General features: G+C 53.4%; 1 long non-coding RNA gene across 7 annotated transcripts in view; it reads right to left on the bottom strand.

The window, feature by feature from the left end:
• Nucleotides 1-217: 217 nt before the first annotated feature.
• The window catches only part of LOC102513173, a 34,605-nt gene continuing 12,713 nt past the window's right edge, over nt 218-22,109 (bottom strand). For 5 of the 7 annotated variants that reach the window (XR_004320939.1, XR_004320935.1, XR_004320937.1 and 2 more), the window contains 2 exons: nt 15,827-15,902; nt 12,041-15,503 (listed from right to left, as the gene is read on the bottom strand). This is a non-coding gene — a long non-coding RNA (uncharacterized LOC102513173). Of the gene's footprint in view, nt 595-1,940; nt 7,942-12,040; nt 15,504-15,826; nt 15,903-22,109 lie in introns of those variants that run through there. The other 2 variants (XR_004320936.1, XR_004320938.1) reach the window with 2 other exon arrangements.

Genomic DNA, 22,109 nt, shown 5'->3' with positions numbered 1-22,109 from the left:
TCAAACATGCCTCAGTCTCAGAATCCCACCAGGTTAGCTTTGCCTCCGGGCATCCCATCACCCTTGAGTGCCCGATGGGCAGGGTACAGGTGGCTTCCTGGGATTGGAGCTGGCGGCTCCCCTGTCCCCCCCATCACATGGCCCGAGGTGAGGGGAAGCCCCAGCCAGACAGCCTCCCAACATCCACCCCTCCTCAGATTAGTAGCACATCCATCACTGTTTTTGTTAAGGCAAGAAACACATTTATTGAGAGCACACAGGGTGTGCCAAGCCGCCGGGGGGGGGGGCACTTTCAAACCGCGTCACACTTTCCTCACAACAGCCCTGTGAGGTAGGTGTCCGAGCCCATTTCACAGATGCGGGCAGCGAGCCTCGGCGCCCCCCCAGTCTCAGGGTTCATGAGGGGTGGGTGGGGGTCAAGCCCGCGTGTCTGACACTCAGATCATTGAAGTCCATCAGTCAGAGGGCGAGCGGCCACTCAAGGGGAGGCGGGGAGGACACGCCCCCTCCTTGCAGCGGGCAGCCCGCGTCCAGAGTCTCTGGGTCCAGCCTGTCCCGTGGGAACGTGTGCAGGTGTCCCCGTGGCTGTGGAGGCTGAGAGAGACACAGGTGCAGATGAAGGCCGCCCGCTCCCGGGCCCCCTGGCCGACAAGCGTTCTCATGCAGACAGGAAGCGGGCAGAGGAGGGACGCCCGCTCTGCCCAGGAGGCGGGCACGTGCGAACCCGGAGCGCCCGAGGCCAGGGCCCTGGCCCCCGCAGCCGTGGGGGCGAGGGGAGCACCCAGCCTCCACTCCTGCCCCTCTACCTGGCGCCCTTCAGCTCTGGGGTCCAGTGTACCACCCCTCCCTGGTCTCCTCCTCCTGCAGAGACTTTCAGAAGCACCAGTAACTTCTGGTGGATCCCACCTCACTAACCAGAATCTAAGTCTTGGCCTTTCTAGAAACCACCCCAGCTCTCCTGTCCAACCTATTACCAATGAAACCTGGGCGTGTTCTAGCACATCCACTTCCTCCTCCTCTGGGGGATCTCTCAAAATTCTCCCTGATCCTCCCACTTCAGCCTCAACCCCTCCCCCTAAACCTGTTAACTCTCTGTATTTAAAAGCAAACCCTTCCTTCCCTCACTGCCTCCCCAGAGCTGGCCGGGTGCTTCCCTGACATCCCCCACGCTGCCCAGCAGTCACTTGGATGCCACAGTTCCAGAAAGCACAGAGCTTGTGGAATAAATGCCCTCAGGTTGCAGGGAGCCACGGCCAACTGGGAGGGCAAGGGGTGAGTGCACCCGTGTGCCAGGTAACAACACCTTTATTTTCACATAAACAATCTCACTGACCCCAACAATAACCACGCCAGGTAAGGTGACTATTTCCAGCTTACAGCCGAGCAACCTCACCCAGGCCACACGCACATAAAGGCACCTGGACAGCCTCAAACCCAGACCTTGATTCTCGGAGTCAGCCTGTGGGGCGCAGCCAGGCACACAGCTGCCAACCCGAGTGGACAGTCATTGTGTACCCATTCTACAGGTGGGAAAACTAAGACTTGGGGTGGTTCAAGGAACCCACCCAAGGCCATTACCCTGGCAGATGGTGATGCCAGGACCAGAACTCAAGCGGGCAGAGCCGCACCCCTCCAGAGTCCCCCCTCCTCCAGAATCCCACCCCTCAGCCTGTGCCCAGGCACTGGTCTTTGGTGGGGGCAAGAGCAGGAGCAAAGAATCAAGGTCTGGGGTTCCATCCTCCCTCACTGACTCGGTGACCATGGCTGCATCCCAGACTGGGCATGTGCCTTACAGGTCAGTGTGGATTGTCACCAACGGTGAGGACAAAGACATCCCCATCCCCAGGGCAAGGGCTCCTGAGACCTAAGGCCAGGATCCCCTCCCACTGGGGGTCCAAATGTCACATTATCAAAATCACTTGGACCACAACACATATGAGTACATTTTAGCCCAATAAAGTTTTATTCTCAATATAAGTATTTCCATAAATATTCAGAAGACAGCTGTTCCCATCAGGAGAGGCCCTCCGGTGACTGCCCTCTGGGCTGCGTCCCCGGGGCGTGCCCCCCACCACAGGCAGAGACCCTCAGGATTTGCCCTGAGAGTCTTTGCCAAGAAAGCATACCCTTTCCTCTTAAAGAAACGCATGCAGATTCACCACGTACATCAGCCAACAGTCAATTCTCATCCATTAGAAACCCTGCCTTGTCCGTCAGTGAGCATCTATCAGGCACCTACTAGCACAGGCACAGGCTGCAAAGGGTCAGGAAAGGGCTGCACAGGCCTCCGAGTAAGAGAGGGGGTGCAAGGGCAGCTTGACCACAGCCTCACTGAGCCTCTGCTTTCTACCTGCCCTCCAGAGGCGGGCACCCAGCCCTGCCCCCATCAAGAGGATGAGGTCCTGAAAACACCGGGCACCTGAGACAGTCCCTCATCCCTGGGTGGCACAGAGGCCGGTCTTTGAGGAGCCTCAGGTCCATCAGGGAGCAGATCGCTACACACAGACTCTCAGTCCCCCAGGAGGAGGGCCCTACCGACCTGTCCGTACCATGGGGGCCTCTCAGGAGCACCGAGGCAAGGTCCCCCCTGCTTCGGACAAGTTCTCAAGGACATGAGGTGACCATGTGCAGACACCAAGGGTGACCCTTCAAAGGCTCCCTCAGCAAAGCCCACAGGAGTGTGGCATCAGGGAACCTGGCATGGTGTGGAAGCCACGAATGCGAGGAGTGGCCAGTTTAGCTCTAAGATGGGCCGGGGCCCAACCCCTCAAGGCTGCGGAAGGCAGAGGTCCGGGAGGCTTCCACAGGGGGAGGGGTTGGATGAGAGGGGTCCAGAGTGGGTCCCCAACTCAGGCCCACCTGGATCGGAATTTGAGGATGTTACAGCAGAATCCTGCTGCCCCACACACCTAAGACAGAGGTCGCACAGAGCCCCCAGTCCAAAATGGCCCCTGCAGGGACGTCCCCTGGGACTCCTGCCAGAGCAGGGGAAGTATCTAATTCTGTCAAGTTTCTAGGTCCAACTCAGACCCCACTGAGCCCTAGAGGAGCTTGCCCCCCACAGGAGCACTGCCAGGCGCGCGGTGGGGCCAGGGGCATGCTGGGACACCTTCGGGCTGGCGGAGACCAGCCGCGGGCGCCGGGAAGCCTTGTTTGGTTGAGCTGAAACAGCACCGGCTTTTCATTTACTGCTGTTCAGCCCTGGCTCTGAGAGCTAGCTGTCCCTGATCCTCAACTTGCTCATCTATAAAATGGGCCCACACTGCAATCAAGCAGGGAGCTTACAGGGCACAGTGTTTAATATCCAGGCCCATGGAGGGGGCTGAGCACTAATTTCGTGAACTTACTGCCAAGGAAAGATGGAAGAGGGTGTGAGGAAATTACAAGCCAGGCCTTGACCCTAAAGGGCAGAAGAAGGAGTTTTAGTCCCCAAAGATGTTACCCCCAAAACACCCTCACACTCTCTAAACTGCCCCTCACTCTTCCTCCCTTGAAAATACCTTCAGGGCACCTGCAGAAGCCCCCTAGGCAGACTGGCATCACAGGCACAGGCAAACCCAAAGCCGTCACCTTCAGCCTGCACGTGAGCAGCAGCCCGGGAGGGGAGGGAGGCGGAAGGGAGGCTCCGAGGCAGGTAGAAAGCATCACTCATTAACCAAACCGCTATTCACCCCGGCCCCACACCGCTGAATGCCTGCAGGCCGCCCACCTCTGCCTTACACATCCCACTGACTGCTGGAAATACAATCTTAGTGTAAGGTCAAGGCTGACTTTTTATTCACTTAGATCCAGCAAAGCCTTCCCTGTTCCTTTCGACACAGCCCCCAGCACACGACCCTTGCCAGCGAGAGCCAGCATTTCATTAGCACTGTTACAGTTCACCCAGGCCTTGGCCCTCACAACAACCCCGTGAGGTAAGCTTTCTGGTGACCCGGGCACGGCTTAGAGAAAAGGAGACCACGGGTCAGAGAGGAGGAAATGACTTGCCCAACATGACCCAGTGAGTTAAGCGCCCCCCGGATTCTAATTTCTAACACAAAACACTGACTTGTTCCTCGGACAGCTAAAGTTCCATCGAGTGTCACACGAGACAAGAGTCCTGCTTTTCACACAACACACGTCATACAGAAGTCCGTAAGACAGAGCACACCGATTGTTAACAGGTTAATTGGGAGCAGAAATACAATCCCTTAGTAAAGTTATAAGCAACCGCCGCTTGCATTTGATTACAGTTTTGTTATTTGACCGCCACCCATCCACCCTATTCAACAGAAGTGGAAGGCGACCCCTACCACTGGCCTGGGGCTGTGTTAGGCACCCTGGCTGCTGGCATTTGTGCCCAAATGTTGTTACCTGGGAGAGGGGACCTGAGGGAGAGGCCGTGTGGTGTCTTTGGCAGCTGGGGCCTAATGTTGGGGGGAAGGACACTGCTGGGAGGGTCTCTCCTAGAGCAGGCGCTGCCCACAGGCCAGACACAGTGGTAGGAAGGGCACAGCCGGGGCCTCCCCGCCGCCTGCGGGGGCGAGTCTGAACGCGCACCCCAGGGGGCCGGGGCGTTGCCCAGAGGGGTCACCATTCCCCTCACACGAAGGTTCCTGTCCAAAGGACTCCCATCGAACCTGAGAATGCCATACAAACACAGCATCCTATCCCACAACAGCCCCCTGCGTGTTTGGCAAAGTGATTTCCCACCAATCTGCCCAAATCAGGCTACCCCTCCTGGCCTTTCATCCCAACCCAGCACACCCCCGGGGGCACGCGCACGCCCTTTCAGAATCACAGTTCAAAATGCTGGTTACATTGGTCCTCACAACAGCCCTGCGAGGTGGGTGCCGTGGTTCCCCCCAGAAGACAGGCTCAAGCTGTCATCGTAAACCACACACGTTTGTCCAGCTCCAGGGTCCTGGCTTTGTCCACTACGCCCACTTCCCGGTGCAACAAACAAAATACAGAATTCTAAGTAGAGCCCCCAAGACCCACACCTCGTCCCAAGCACGTAGCAGTGAGCCAAGAGCGGGTCCCACCTGGCCTGGGACCTGCGTGGATGCTGGGGGCTGCTTCCAGGGTTTACCAAGCGTGCTACGCCTCAGATGCCCTCTTGCACCAGTGGACTGTTCTGTGCAGACCCCACAGGGGTCATGATCCTTGCCCTCCAAATGAGCAATCACCTCCCCCATTTTCTCTAAATAGAGCCCAGAATTAATGAAATCTCAAAGGGACAGGAATGACTCTAAGATCCGCTTTGTACAAGATCAAGGTGTTCTAATGACTTGAAAGCCGGCTCGCAGCCAGAATCAGCTGCTCATCTCGGACCCTCCAGCTCTCCTCCTGCCACTTGAGGCTACGGACTATGATTTCTGAACACCCAGGAACACAGCTGTCTGATTACTGATCAACCAAGTTCTACGAGGAACAAAGTTGGAGACAGGCGATCAGACGCCACAGAGCTCAGATCCAGGAGGCAGAGCTGCATCAAGGGTCCCGCCTCATCACCGACACACAAACACGCTCAGATGTGGGAGCGCATCCTCGTGAGCCCACTCCAGTATAGCACCAGCCGATTTTTTAAAATGTTTGCTGACCGTGACTGAATGAATGAAGGAATGAGAGAATGAAGGGATGAGTTTCAACCACTGCCATCTGGTGGAGGAAGCTGAAGGGCTGAGGCCAAAGCTCATGGCAGGGACCATGCACCGGGCAGGGTGGCCTGGGGGGGACATCTCCACTCACGGGCCAGGTGGGGTGGGGTGGAGTGGGAGGGTACCGCTCTCGGACCCCGGCCCTGGATCTGTTGCGATGTGAGATGCAGGGGAGAGCGCCGTGGGAGGGAAGCCGTGTGGGTGACGGTGGCGGATGAGATCCAGCTGGGATGTGCTCAGAGCAGTGACCCCGGAGGAAGAAGCCACAAAATAAGGGCGTTCACGTCATAACCACAGCCCATGGCGCTACACAGCCCGCCTGAAAGGAGAAGGTTTGCTTTCAGGAAAGGGAAAGGCCAAAGCACCAGGTCAAGAAATGTAGGCCGAATGCATGGATGGATGGACGGATCGGATTCAGGGACCAGATTAACGTGGGGAATCGTCGCTGGCCTCCCGAGCTCCGATGCCGCGGGAAACGTGTGGGGAAGTCTGATGCACACAAACAGCGCTCGGTGCTATAGTAGAGGGTCGGGGGAGACGCAGCCCACGGCTGAGAGCAGAGGGCGTTCTGGAGAGCGGGGGCGAGGCCTCTTTGGGTAACGTGCCCTCCCAGATGACATGATGACCTTTGAGCTCTGACCAGCATTGGGGTGGACCATGAGAGGAAACCCAAGGAGAACATGGGGTCCATCCTGCTCCTTGGATTACGGAACTGAACTGTCTCAGTTGAAGTAAAAACAAAGGAGGATTCACTATCAGCCCTGCCCCAGCATGTCCCATTAATCAGTTACACCCCAAAGACCACCGTGGAGACCCAGGGCACATCTGCTCACCCATCACAGGACACTGGGAGGGGAAGGGTAACAGATGGCCTCAGCTGACCCCCTGAAGGGTGGGAGATGGTGGTCTGGGGGCCTGTCTTCCTCTCGGTGAAATAGGGGAGTGGGCGGGACAGGTGGGAAGTCCCCCAGCTAACTGTACAAGATGCTGGCAAAGTTGTCTGGACCTGGGAGGATCAAAGAGCTATTCCTGCCCCACGAGTTACAGAGGCGAGGTTAGAAATTATAAATCCTAAATGCACAGGCCTACCCAGGAGATGATGTGGCCTTCCCTGTGGCTGGGCTGCCCAATGCGAGAGGTCATCCCACCACCCATTTCCCAGGAAGAAGCAAATCTCAAAGTCAAACAGACATGAAGGGCCATCTAGGCCAACCTCACCCCCACTATTTGAGTCTCCTTAAAACTACCTTCATCGAGTATCTGCCTGGACTGCCCCTTGAATGCCTCCAGTGATGAAGGGCTCACTACATCCCAAGGGCACTCATCCCATCCTTGCCCAGTGTCATCACAAAGCCATGACCAGTGGACTTGGACAAACAGTTCACAGAAGATGAAGTGCAATTTTTTAAACAAATACATATGAAAATGTTCACCCTTCATTAGTAATCAAAGCAATGCAAGTAAAAATGACAGAAAAACACTTCTTAACAGAGATAAACTAGCAATACCTTAACAAAATGCTAATATATTGCCAGACCTTGTAAAATGCTGTTAGCCTTCTGACATTAGTCAATATTCATACAAAATGCCTGGCCTTTCATTCAAGAAACTCAACCTTAGGAAATTCATGTGTTCATTCACCAATCTATTTATTCACTCATCCTCCCATCCTCTCCTCCATCAGCCAATCAACCACTGACCACCTACTCTCATCTTCATCCATCCTCCCATCCTCTCCTCCATCAGCCAATCAACCACCGACCCACTCACTCTCATTTTCATCCTCCCATCCTCTCCTTCATCAGCCAATCAACCACTGATCACCCACTCTCATCTTCAACCACCGTCCCATCCTCTCCTCCAACAGCCAACCAACCATTGACCCATTCACCCACCCACTCTCATCTTCATCCATCCTCCCATCCTCTTCCAATCAATCAGCCACTCACTCATTCACATCTTCATTCACCCTTCCATCCACTCCTGTAACATTTAGCATCTACAACATGTCAGGCATTAGAGGTACAAAGATCAATTCAACAAGCTTCTTGCCCTTAAGGGGCTCACAGCCTAGCAGGAGAAACTGATATACCATGAAGCAATGATCATTTCTAGGTGTGGGAAAATAATTCACAAGAATAAAAAAAAAGTGGGTGTGCTAAGCCATTAGCTGTGGCATAATTTGTAACATTAAAAAAAAAGATGAATTATGCATAGCAATAGTAACAATAGCAGGTTGATGTTGTGAATGATTGACAGGGCGGCTCAACGAGACACCAGGCAGCCAGCAAGGTGATAAAGTCTACGGAAGAAAGAAAAATGTTGACGACAGAATATTAAATGGAAAAGGCCGGATGTAAAAAAAAAGGGTATGTGGTGAAGAATGGCAATTAGGTTTGAAAAAAATGGATGCTCTTTAAAAAAAAATTAGATGTCCATTTTAAAAACATGTGCCCATAAACAAGCATCTGAAGGGGAGAAAAGAAAAGATGAGTGACGTGTGAGGATGATGGGTGACCTCCTGCTCTAGGTCATGAACCATCCACACCATTTACATTACGATCACAAGGTGGCCCTTGGCCCACCTGCCCCAGAGGCTCAGCCTCCATCCTCTGCTCTCTGGAAGGCCGGCCCGAAGCCAAGCTTCCTGAAGAGGGAGGAGAGAGTCGCACAGAACCCAGGGAGACGTGTAGCTCAGAGTCGCCAGGGGCAGGATTTGTGCAAGGGGTGCATGCGGAGGTCAACACCAACAGACAAAATCTGCCCTTTTTTAAGAAAAGAAAAAAATAAAAGAAGAAACACACACTTGAGATAGGCCCTGGTCAGAGAGGAGCACTGAGACCCCATCTTGGACCTCGTGGGTCGAGCACAGACAGAACCAGGACAGGGGAGGGTGTGGAAAGTCAACCCCTGGCTTCTGCAGCCTGTCCTGAAACTCAGCATCCCAGAACTAGAGGCCCTCAGAATACCAGATCCCAAGCTCTTAGACCCCTGACCCAATGCCCTCCTGCCCTCCTCATGCCTAAAAAGACAGAACTCATCTGATCCCAGCCCACTGGCCCATTCCACCCATGGGGACCCTCTGACAGCCTCATGGACTTGGAGAGGAGGCTCCTCCAAAGGTTTGCCCCTGTTCCTCCGTACTTCCTCTGTGCACATGGCTGGGACCCTCCCTTCCCCATCTGACACCCAATCTTTCCTAAGTCTTCTTGACCCTCAACTGACTTTTAAAACAAGCGCACACAAGGGTTCTTCAAAAAGACCCTCCCAGTTTCTTCGTGTCCCAAGCCCCTCCTGTCCCCACCCTGGTCCACACGATGACTCCTGGGCTGCTTGGGGGGCTCTTTGGGGACCTCATCTGAGCAGCTGTCCCCAGGGGTAATCAGTGTGTCCCTAGGCTTCAGGCTGGCCGAGGCAGAGCCTGGAGTTCCCAGATTCCAAAAGAGGAAGAGAGCAGAGCCCTGAAGCCCCAGCGCCACATGAGGCCCACAAGGCGCTGCTCACGTGGCCCAGACACGTGGCGCTGGAGGCCGGGAAGGGTGGCTCCTGACACATGAATTCCACGTCCTCCATCTTCTAAATGCCGTTTTCACCCATTCAGGGCCCGCGCTCAAAGCGTGGAAGCTGCCCCTGGTCCCCCATCCCCCACTCCCTCTGCACCTCCTGTCTGCAAACCCTATAGCTTGGATCCCTGCGCCCCGGCGTCCCTGCCCTCAGAGCGCGCCTGGACCAGAGCTGCAGCCCCGCCTCGAGCCTGTGGCCAGCCACGCCCTGTTCCCACCAGGGACCCAAAGTCACTCCGAGTGTAACTCACCTGCAATGAACTCCCTACTCCCCGCCCACCAGGCAAAACATTAGCCCCACCTGCACCCGACTCCCCGAGGCCTCCGTGCTCCCAGCCACGAGTCCTGGGTCCAGCCAAGCTGGCTCCTCCTGCTCAGGGCACTTGCTAGGAATTCAATTTTTTTTTTTCTTTTAATGTCCCAAACAGGAATTGAGAAGTTTGAGAGGGACTTCGGTCCTCATTTTTGTAGACAAACACAGGCACACAACACACAAGTGCACAAATCCTGTCCAATACAGAGAAAGGAGACTGCACAGAACCAGGGGGTCCCTGGGGTCGGAAACGCCAGTACAAACAGCCCCCGAGAGAGCAGGTCACGGGGAGAGGGCACAAGTTCAACAACACACAGTGCCGACGCGCTTTCCGCAGAGATACAGAGTACATTGGAAACAGCCGAGAAGACAGCGAGGCCTTGAAACGGGCTCTGGGGATGCCAGGGCAGGGGGGCCGGGAGCCCGGGACCACTTCTGCAAACCCAACCCAGGCTGAGATGCACCTGCCCCGGGCCCCCTGAGTTGAGTAGGGAAGGCAGCCCACGCCATAGAAGACCCAGCTGCAAGGCTCCCGGGCAGTTTCAGAAAGTTGCAGGAACAAGGTTTCTTTTCTGGTGATGTGGCCCTGCCTGCCCTTCCCCTGCGCAGCCCCTGGGAGTGAGTGGCCCCGCCCCCTGGACGGCGCAGCGAGGCGGGGCCCACGCACCACCCAGGGCCTCCTGCTCCCTTACCCTCTGCTGCCCCCTGGCGGGAAGAGCCTCCCTCGCAGGTGACCCACGCCCATGGAAGGGCCCAGACACCCAACTGGCCCAACATCTCTTGTTCGCGCAACCTTCCTCAGGGCCCAGGGCCTGAGCCCTCCCTCCTCCCCAGGGCTATGGACAGGGCACTGCCAACCGTTAGGACAGCATTTGCCCCCATGATCAGTCCAAGCGGGGAGCCGATGCCATTCCAAGTTTACGGATGGGGAGATTGATAATGAGAGTAATGATGTGAAATGGCCCCCACAGCCAGGAGGTGACAGTGGCGCTCCAAGGCAAGGGTCTTCCTGAGGCAGCTCCTCCCCGCTGGGAAAGTGCATGAAACAAGCACACAACATGCGAAGAGCCACCCCGCCCTGGTACCCACTTCATTCAGCTGGCTGGAACCCAGAGACCCCAAACAGGAAAGTTCCTCCACCCTCTCCCTTCTATTTCTCCTTCCTCCCTTCCTTCCCCTCCCTCTTCCTTCCAGTCGCTCATCCATTTCTTCCGCCATTCATTCATTCAGATTTGATGCCTTTATTCACAGGCTTCGGTGGCACCATTCTAAATTAATGACAGCCCTTCATTCGTGGAGATCTCCATTCACCAGCCCCATTCAGTCATATGTTACATTTATTCCTTATTTCTTCCTTTTTATTCTCTTTCTCTCATTCTTCCTTATGTCCCCTCATTCTTATAAACTCAGGTGCACAGAAGGATGAGTCAGGACCCCATGCGACATCCTGTCCCTGGTCCACGCAGCTCCACCTCTCGTTCATTCATTCACTCACGCACACATTGGCCTTTCTGTTCTTGCTTATTAGGAGTTTGGGTTTTTTGTTTTTTGGGGGTTTTTTTACTTATTATTCGTCCCCTGGGAAATAATTTTATTCGTTAAAACTCCATGGGCAAAATAACCATCATTGGCACACGTATTTATTTGCGTTTTCAATCCTTTCTTCCGGGCATTTGGTCACCTTTTACATTTTGGTGTTTATTCTTTTATTCATGGACCTCAAGTGCCTATATTTGATTATATAAAGATAATAAAAGACTGGAAGATGCAGTCTTGTCTTTGGGCCGGATATTTCCTCTTTTTCATCTATTCCTGGAAAGGAGTGATGTATTATTCACCTACTTAAGGAGTATGGATGTAAATTAATTCTAATCCCTGTTTAGACAACCTCTCTCAACTAAGCATTGATCACTTGGGTTGTTTGTTTATCATCTTTCCTCTGCTCCCTTTTTTCCCGTTCTCTCCACTTTCCCTTGCCCTAGAAGCAGGGGTGCTGACCTCATCCCTGATCCTCAGAGCTCGCTAGTGCAGACACACCCACGGCATGAGTGTGCTTTCATTGGCTCCCCGCCCCACCCCCACCCCACGCCCTTTCTCTTCCACTTAGTCTCACGCTGCCTCTCCTCATCTCTTTCTTTGACTCTGACACTTCTCTTCCTTGCATCTTGCCTCTCTGAGGAACCTCAGGTGCCAGGAGTGAGATGAGTGACAATCCCATGGGCCACGCGCTCCTGGCCACGCCAGGCATTTCCATTTCTAATTCAGTCGTTCCTGGGTCCGTTCATTCTTTCTGTCACTCTTTTATTTCGGTATTTATTCTTTTATTAATGGACCTCAGGTGCACAGAACTGGATTAACCACAATCTGTGGTTCCCGAGCCTCCTCAGCCCCTGTCCACGTGGGGCCCCTTCTGTTCGTTAATTCCTTGTACTGCTGGTTTGCTTCAGGATTTATTTAACTACCTCCGCAGCCCAGTTTTGAACCAGTCATAATTCCTGGCTCATGGCACCTCCTCATTTTTTTTTGTTCTAGCACGGTCCTCTCGCTCATAGATTTATGTATGTATTTATTTATTCATTCAATATGTTTTTATTGCTAATACCCATCTTGTCATAATTTTCGATGTCCCCGCCTTCCTCGCTCTTTTTTGCATTCTTTTCATCTCAGGAGCCTCAGGTGCAGACGTGAATTAATTAAAATCATCTTTGTCATTCATTCGTTCACACAACCATCCCCCTATTTACCCCATTTTTTTCCTTCGAGGTTTGTGTTTTCTTACTGATGAACCTCAGCTTTTACTATTTATTATATTTAATGAATAATATGTGTTTATTATCTTGAAGTTCTTATCCAGGAAGTGTCAATTCCTCCACGTGTCTATTTTAATTTCTTTTCCCACATCTTTCTTTCTCCCAGTCTTTCCTGCAATTTTTCAAACTCCTTTTCTTGCCTTCTCGTGGAATGCATGCATTTATTCCTTTAGGCTTTTATTTATCGTATTGTTTTTATTATTTATAAACTTCAGGACCAGATTTGAATTAATGTGGATGCTCTGTGCTAAACCCGTCCCCTCTCATAGACTTCATTGTCCGACCTACCTATTTATTATCTTCTTTTATTATCTTTTTACTCTTTTATTTTTATTTTTCCCCCATCTTAACTGTTTTTTTTTTTTCTTCCCTACCAGTCTTTGAATTTTTTTTTTTTCTTTACTGCCTTTCTTCCTCTTGGAGATCAGGCTTGGATGAACTCCAACCCTTCTGCAACCGCCACCTCCCTGGTCACTGCAAAGCTTTTTTCTTATTCATTCCTTCATTCATGCATTCATGCATTCATTCAGGCTGACTCTTTTCAGTCATTATTTTTACAATTCTAGATGGCAGGTGCACCTAATTGGATACGTGATCATCTGTAGTCAGTAGGTCCTGACCTCCCTGGCCCCACCGAGGTCTTCCCTTAACGTGTTTCAGTTCTGAGCTGCCTCCTGGTTGGGTGGGCAGTGGCCCATCTCAGAAGCCCAGATGTGAATTCATCAGTGAACTTGCTTCAGGCCCCCTCTCATTCTTATTCCCAAAACAGCTCTCTCTTCTAAATGTATTTACCTGTCTGTTTGTTAACATATCACCTTTGTCCTCTTCTAATTTTTAATTTCTAATTGAATTTTTATTTTTTCATTTCTGCCCCATCTTCATTGTTTCTCTCTCCCTCTTCCTTTCTTGACTTCTCGTGTGCTTCGGAGCCCGGTGGGCACGGACAGCTGAGTCGGCGTGCCACCTGCAAACACTGCCCCCGCCTCCCCGGCACCTGCAGCTCCACGTCTCTGTCACGAACGCCTTCCTCCCTGCATTCACCCTTCCACACCATTCTCCCTTCCCGTTTTCTTCCCTTTTATGAGGTATTTACTCCTCCATCAATGGGAGTGATTACTCAGACCTGGACCCATTCTGACCCACAGCTTGTGCAGGTCCTTATTACCATTCCTCTCGTCACCCCTCCAGGACCTCCCCATTCATGCGTGGCCACTATCACCTCCTCACTCTTTCTTTCCCTCTTTCGTTGCAGCTTTCCATATCTCCTCCTTTCTCACTTTGTTCTCTTGTCTTCTTTCATTCCCCTGGCGCTTCGGTGCCCAGATGGGATTAATTACAAGCCTCCAACACGCTCATCAGGAATGCCTGAGGCCGCGCTCCTCCCCCCTCACTCCCTCCCATCTTTGTTTCTTCATTGCTTTTTCTTTTTTCTCTTTTGGTTTCTTCTTTCCTTCACCTTTGTTTCTTTAGATACTCCTTTACTTGTTTATTTAAAGACTTGCTATTTTTTGATAGAACTGCGGCTTTTAGAATCAGACTAACCAGAACCCTTGATACATGACAATTTATGACCCCTGCTCCCAGCACTGCCTTCTCTTCGATGTTGATCTATTCACCCACTAATGTAGTTCTGAACTTAACTGATGCCTTTACTTCCATATTTATTGATTTTTTTATTTAGATATTTTATTGTATTGTCTTTGTTTTTTTTTCATCCTTTCATGGAACAGACCTCAGTTCCCAGGACGAGATGACTCAAAACCCCTCCTGCCATGCTCCCACCTGAGTCCAGGTATGTCCATTACTCACTCATATTTCTTTTCAATTAAAGTTTTTTTAATTTTTTATTTTTTTGGCTTTCATTTTGGTATCTATTTATTTATGTGTGCCCAGAGTTCGACAACTTTCGGTTACAGTTAACTCTCATCTTTGGTCCCCTGGGTCCTCCTTTTTCATTCTACTCTTCTTTGAACTTCCTCTGTTGTTTCGTTTTCTCTGCTGGGAGCATGTATTTGGATCCATCCTAATGCCTGACTTCGAATAGCTGGACATGGTCCTCCTCACATAGCCTCTCATCCCGATTTTAAAAATCCTCTTTCTCCCTTTCATTTATCATTTTGCGTCATTCCACTTTCCTTCTCCCTTTCAATCGTCTGTTTCCTCCTGCCTCTCACATCTTTTTGCTTTGATGGGGCTCTGAACCTCACCCTCACCCTTGGATGCATTTTCACTTCTTATTCATTCTTCCTTTCATCTAGAGTTTATTCTTGTATGGACAAACTTTAGGTGCTATACATTTGAATTACTGAGTCAATGTTTTATTAGCTTTTGTAGTGGTCTCCTCTGCCTCCAACGGGATCTCGTTCGGGGCCCACTCTCTCCCTGGCTCACCTACTTTGCCTCTTATTTGGTTACGCATCCCTTCCTGTTTTCACGCATTCATTCATCCACTCACTTATTTGGGCCAGGTAACAGATGCCAGGGAAATGCCCTCCCAACCAGAAAAAGAGAACATTCCCAGTACTTGTGACCATCCAGCTGCCTCCCACCAAGTGAACCCCCAAGGTGCGCACAACCCACAGTCCTTAACGCATACGCATGGCAGACGCAGGCACAGGCACAGTACGTGTTAGTGCAGCCAGCACACCCCCCCCCCACCACCGCCCAGGACTCACACCTAAATGGATGGGGCGGGGACAGATCTACCGTGAGGGCCAGATTCCCCAGGCTCCCCCTGGCGGGGCAGGCGCTTCCCCTGGACCCCTGTGAATGGCCATCCCCATAAGAGACCTGTTTCAAGACCCGAGAGCACACAGAGACACACACGGTGCACACAGTCTCCCCGGTGGGAAACGATGGACACAGAGTTCATCTTAAAATAGACGGCTTTGTCTGCAGCAATATAAAAATATTTTGGCCTTTCAAGGCAAATACAAAAGGAACAACCCCATTACCACTGCCGAGTGTCCCAGTCCCAAACAATAAAGAACTTGAAGAGGTTTAGCCGGAAACTTTGAAGACAGAAAATCTGTCCATTCTGTTTTCCAGACATTTCAAGGGGGTAAGCGAAGGTCACTGGCGCTCGAAGCCCGTTTGAGAGGCTGGTCCCTCGGCCCGCGTTCTTCTCCTTGGCCCTTTGAAGGGCCCCCCAGCTAGGCCACTTCCATCCTAGTCTGCCCTGCGGCACAAGAGCCAAAGGGAGACTCAGTAATGAAAGGGCCATTCATTTAGAGGAGTGAAAGAGAAGAATTTCTTTGGGGGTCCGGCACTTGAAGCCGCCTATAGAATTCTTTTGCCGCAGAGGAGACACAAGGAGGCTGAGGGTCCTGCCTCGGAGCACAGCCCCCCAGGGCGGCACTCACTGGGCCCGCTGGGCACCCATCTCCCTGTGAGCGGACCACCGACCAGTGCTGACCAGTCCCTCCCACAAGGCCGCTCTGGGTGGCACCCACCGCCCTTGGTGACCCACACAGATGCGCTCCCTACCCTCCAGCAACTTACGATTTTCGAGCTGGAGGCTGCTAGGGTCGCGTGTCTGAGGTCCCTTCCCATGGAGGATTCCAGGTGCTGTCTTCAGCTGGAATAAGAAAACATGGGGTCACTGAAATAGAATCTCACCCAACGGATGCAGAGACGCCCCAACTTCTAGCAAGCATGGGGCTGGTGACACCACCAAGCAGGTGTCTTTCCATTACATTCGCTCGCTCACGGTCTCCCCTGCCAAGCTCCGCAGTCCAGCCTCAGTGGCACGCGGAGGGATGGGGCAGGTGTGGCGGCAGGGAACGTGGCCCCAACCCAAGAGCCCTTGGGTTGTTGGTGCTACCGCTGATGCTAAGTGCCACTGTATGGACCCCAAAGGTTTAGAGCATCTGCATGAACGACAGCTGAGCTGGGCACACCCAAAGGCTGGGGAGAAGGTTCCCTGGAAGGGCATTCCACCAGGAACGCAGGCCACTGTGGGGGCACAACCAAGCCATGTGAGCACGTGCTCAGGGTGGGGGTCCGCTGGGCAGCGGGCCCTGGATGAGACTAGAGAAGTGGACCGTGGACCACACTAGGGTTGTGGGGTCTTTAACGGGCAATGCGTCCTAAAACCCTGGGATGTGGAAGACCACACTGCCTAGACAGACATCTTCACTTTAAAAATTCCACAAACACTTTCATCAGCACCACAGAAAAGCCGTGACCAGGCACACCAAGCCTTTGATGTCAAGCATCTGCCTTAAAGTTAAACAAACAAACAAAAAGAGGTGAATAATGACAAACATGGCATCGTACGTCTGTCAAAACCCAGACTGTAGGGCGCAGGGCGGCCTCTCACAGCGTGGACGACAGACTCCAGCTCGTGGCTCCAGGTTGGCGCATCAGTTGTAACAACTCTGCCACATTCGTGCCAGGTGTTAACAACCGTGGAAATGGGGGTGGGGGTGGGGGTGGGGAGGGGAATTCTCTCTGCTTGCCACTTTTTCTGTAAATCTAAAACTTCTCAGGAAAGAAAGACTCTATTCATTACCAAAAACTGTTTTAGTGAGTTGATTCGAATACATGTTCCGAAGACGCTAGTGGAGGCAAGGAGGTGAGGCCGCAGGTGGCCAGTGGTGGCTGAGGTCTGATCGGCCCTGAGAGGTGGTAGGGCAGAGCCAGAGATTGGGGTGACATGACACGGGGCCCCCTGGCCTCCAAGGAACTGTCAAGGAACCCGGAGGAAGGGTTCCCACTGCCCTGTCTGACTGAAGCCATTTGGGCCCCCCAACCCCACTGTCATTGCCCCTCACTCCCAGTCATTCACTCCCTGGGGTGCCCAAGACCTGGCTAGGACGTAGGGGGCACACACCTTGCTTCCAACCCTCCTAAGGAGTCCTTCCCTGGCCTCGAGCTTCCCAAACACTGTTTTCCCCTAACTGGTTCATCTTATCACCAAGAAACAATGAGTCTTCAAAAAAATAACTGTCCATTCATTATTATATAGAAAATAGATAAACAAGGACCTCCTGCAGAGCACAGGGAACTAGACTCAACTGTTTGCAATGATTTGCATTGAGAAAGAATCTGAAAAGAAATATGTATCTGCATGTGTATGTATAACAGAACCGCTTTGCTGTCCACCTGAAACTAACACTGTAAGTCAACTACACGTCAATAAAAAATACAGTTTTTTTAGAAAATAAGTGTTAATTAAGCAGTCATCAGCTCATGGGTGACCAAAGGTAGACTCTGGTTATCTGAGGGTTCTCTGGGTCCCTGGTGTGTGCTGGATGCCACCCAGACAGTCTCCAGTCCCCCGGGAGCCTGGGAGCACTTGTTGGGGGGGACCCCAGCAGCACCTGTGGGAAGGGGGCCCTTCTCATCATCACCTTGGTCCTAAGGTGACCGCAGGCCTCCAGACAGACCCTGCACACGCAGCAAGACCACAGGCACTACCACTTCCCATGGGACCAAGAGCCGGGAAAGTGCTTTGGTGTGTCGTGCAGGCTTGGTTCTCTTCGGTGTCGTTAACAGGACCGGGGAGATCAGAAGCAGCTCACGGACATCTGGGTTTTTTCCTGTTTCTGCCCCAGGGGACCCTCTGAACCCTCAGAGTTCCTGATTGTCCTTAATTAACTTCCGTGCAGGCCCCAGGCTGCTCTGTGAAGATGCAGCCCCGGAAAAGTCGTGCCCTGACTTCCAGGCCACATGTACCAGCCCTGGCTTGGCAGTGACATACAAGTGCCACGGTGCCAGGCTGGAATCGTAACAGACAGAGAAGCTGCAGGGATGAGTCACTGTCTAGAACCAAAGGAAAGCACAGGGCGTCCTGATAGAGCCCAGGGAATAATCTCCTTGAGCGATTGATCAGAGAACCTCAGAAACTCGTGGACTGAGCGCACACTCCACGTACGAAGCATCAGTAGACACACCGAAAACATCCTCCGAGGCTTCACCAGGTTAGAACATCCTAGCCCTGCCTCTCAAGATTTTCAAAGTTCCTCTTTCCTAGAGGCAGACAGAATCTAATCGATCTGGCATGTCTTTGCTACAAATAACTGGTGGAGGTTAAGAGCAGGGAAAGATGTAACAGGCTGATTTTTAGCAAAACGGTAATTCCCAGAAATAGAGCCTGGAGTTCATACAAACAGTCGTCAGCCTCAGATCTCAGGCTTCCTACCTGTTGAGTGAAGACCACCCTCTCAACTTCCCCCGACAAATGCAAGCTCTTAGCAGAGCAAATTTCCTGTACCTTTGTGAAGGCCGGGGACCAAGACATTACGGGCCCATTTATGAAAATGGGAGAGGTAATTGGGACATCTTTTGAAACCATGGTCCTGTCTCTGGCCGGCCCCCCATCAGCCCTCTAATTTCAGTCTGGCGGGCTGTGGGGATGTTTACATGTGCCTCTTCCTGGAATCTCACTCTTTGCTTCAGGAGTGGGCAATTAGAGAGAATTAAGGCCTATTTGGCGTATGTTTACCGTTAATGGCTAGAGTGGCAGAGGCAGCCTTGGGAAAGGCAGTCGGCTGGTCTAATTGAAGCTGGCAATTTTTCGATTCCTCATTTTAGCTCGCAGGTATTGTAGCAACCAAGGGCACGAAACAAAGGCCGCGGCCCAGCACAGTCATCACTGGGGGCAGGCCTGACCCAGCTCTGCGAGCTCTTTATTACCACACACGGCCGCACAAAAAGATAGCTAGAGATGTTTGCACAACTGAGTCCGAGACGGGCAGCCAGTGCTGCCCGGTGACTGATCGCTTTTCCGGAACTTGCCACCCTGGTGGCTTTTTCAGGAAGTTCTCAGCTGAGTGAGCCAGGGCGCCAACAGAGGTGTGGATGAGGGTCTCATGACAAAAGGCACAGGGCGAGCCACGGCGGATGCTGCCAGCCAGCCACACCCGCCTGGGACTGCAGCCACAGGGCCAGGCTCATTATGCAGCCCAGAAAGGTGTTCCAGGCCTGGCCAGCCGCCCACCTGTTTGGAAGAATGTTCCATAAAATGCAATCCCTGCACCACAGCACGTGGGCGGCCCCTTGGAGCTGCTCTGAGGCCAGAGCTCTATCCGATCTGTGTTCTCAGAAAGCTGACCATAGGGACTGGCTCAAGACTGCTGCCCCACTGCACAGCCACCAGCAGCAGGCTTCACGTCCAGGGCCTGCCACCCCAGGCGAGCGGCCGGCTCCCTCGGGTCTCTGGTTTCCTAAAGTAGAGGGCATTGGAAAGCGGTAAAACAGTGATCTCCAGCTCTCCAACTCTAAAGACCCACCAAACAAACCATCCTCAAATGACCAGAGGCAGCTGGGAGGAACCCAGAGCCACAAGGGCTCTCAGGTGACATGATCCTGCACTCCCCCATTTCATAGATGGGAAAACCGAGGCCCAGAGGCTGGAGACAGGGGCCAAGGTCACACCCCTAGTGGGAGCTGAGCAGAGGCTGGAACCAGGTGTCCGGAAGTCTGCTCCAGAGCTGCTGCCTTATCCTGTGCCCAGAGCACCTACCTTATCCTGTGCCCAGAGCACCGGATTCAACTCTGTCCTACGACTGACGAGGCCCGAGTGGCAGAGAGGATGCCCTGCTCCCAAGAAGGCCAGTGGAGCCCCAACCTGGGCACTGGAGGACATCCAAACTCTCCTCTGGTGAAACGGCCTTGCCTTTCTAGCACGGACACCCCATGCTTCTTCAGCCACACAGAGTGGAGAGCCCTGACGGACTGCGGCCTCATTTTACAGATGGGGAGACTGAGGCTCATAAGCCAGCAGTAGCAAAGGGACTGGCCAGGACTGGGTCCTGAGAGTCTCCATGGCAGGGACTGGGCCCCTGGTTCCTCCAGAGCGAGGTTAGCCTCAGGGCAGCCTGGGGCAGAGGTGGTGCAAACCGTTTTCCCTCCAATGCCAAGGGTCCCCTTGCTCAGGGCTGTGGGCCCTGCTGACTGGAAGCCCCTTCACCCTTTCTAACTGCAAACACCAGCCCCAAGGAGCTCTGAGCCCCCCATCCCCCAGTTTCTTCTCCTGGTAGGAATGACTCTATCCCCCCCAACAGGACAGCCCAGAGAAGGGGCTGGGAGGGCGGGAGGAGCAGCTCAGCCACGGGCCCGGAGGGGCCGGCACAGCCATGCAGTCAGCCCTCGGCCCCTGCCTGTCCTCCCTCCCCAGCTTTCCGTCCTGGAGTTCTGTCTGCTTGGCCCCATTCTGTCTCTCTGGCTGCCTCTCGGGCACCAGGCCCGGTTTGATCAAATCCTGGTTTCCAGGCACAAGCTCCTCCGAGTCCTCCTCCTGAGAAACTTGCAAAAAGCAAGCCCTAGAACAGGGAGGCACGGGCATGTGCAGGGTCGCACCGACGGGGCAGCCGGGTAGACGCACATTGTGCGGCCTCTTGTCTGCGCCTCGGAGCTCCCGACACGCTCACAAGGGCGAGGGGCCCAGCGTCAGCCCCCAGAGGGAACACACACACGCTCTGTTTCAGGGGAAGGTAATTGAGGTTTCCTTCTTTTCATGGGAAGAAAGGGCACCTTCTATTGAGAGCACGCATTCACAGAACCTGGGAAACGCGGCCCTCTCAATTATCCCCAGGTGGCTGTTCCCCGCGGGGGGCTCCCCCGCATTCCTTTCTGCCTGGGCCTTTGTTTCCATCTGAACCGCCCTGGGAGCTCCCAGGCTAAGAGTCTTCTCCATAAGCCCCCGCCAAAGACCCTATTCACTGCGCAGAGAGAAGCCAGGCAAGAGGTGGCGGGGAGCCCACCCCCCTACATAACTCCCAGGAAGGAGGACTTAAGAACTCTCCGTCTGGATTTTTTTTTAAGCCCAAAGAAATTGGAGAGCAATTAAGAGAGTCATGACTACACCCTCCACCACCCTCCTCTCCCTTAATTAATTCCTCTCTCACACAACACCCCCTCCCCACGTCCGGGCCTACCCCAGCCAAGCAAGCCTGCACCTGCTCTGTGCCCTGGTCCCTCATGACCACAGAGGCCCCAGGAGCAAAGGGGGCCCAGCAAATACAGATCTGTCCGGAGACCCCCTCACTGTTTGTTCCCTAAAGTGTGGCTAGTGATCCGTTTTCCACAGTGAAGACTGGGATTAGAGACCTAGTGTCTATAATTGGGAAGACACTAGAAATTCCAGGACGTATGGGCACCTCTCTGGCACCAGGCAGCTGCCTGGGCGCAGGTGAGGGGTCCCCCCACCTCTGCCGGATCCCGCTGAACCCGGGGCCCCTCCCGCTGGCACTGCTGTACGTGCTGCGGCAGGTGGACGAGGCCTGGGGGGCGCTCGCGGGGGCAGGCCCCCTCCCAGGGGGTTCCCAAGGGCACCCTCGTTCCCTCCTCTCCCGGCTCTGGAACACTGACTCATTCCAGGCCAAGGAGGGGGGCCCACATCAGCATCACCCCTTCCTTCCATCCCCTGCAAAGGGCCCCGCTTCCTAAAGCCACACTCAGGAAGCCAGGATTCGCTAGGGCCCACTGGAACTGGGCACCAGACTGACGGCCTTCCCTCCTTCCCTACCCAGACTCGTCTCCCCCTTTCAAAACTGGAACCCCATGCTTGAGAGGCCCCCATATGGAAAGATCCAACCCTTTTCCAGAATGTTCCATCTGCTCACACTGGGAAAGGGAGGGAGACCAGGCTATACTTGCTTCTTCCTCCTTTTAGGACAGGGGACCGGGCACAGAGCCACAGAGGGAAAGGAGAATTAGTTCTTGGGACTTATTTGCAACCTGTTAAGCTCTAGTCTTCTAAAAAGAAAACACTCCCAGTGCCCAGCCCCTTCCTGACCCAGCAGACAACGCCGGGTTCTGCACTATCCACTGCCCTTTA

Source organism: Camelus ferus, chromosome 6 (genome assembly GCF_009834535.1).
Source record: "Camelus ferus isolate YT-003-E chromosome 6, BCGSAC_Cfer_1.0, whole genome shotgun sequence".
NCBI classification, from domain to species: Eukaryota; Metazoa; Chordata; class Mammalia; order Artiodactyla; family Camelidae; genus Camelus; species Camelus ferus.
Note: the sequence above shows the minus strand (reverse complement) of the source record. Positions and strands in the feature narration are given on the sequence as shown.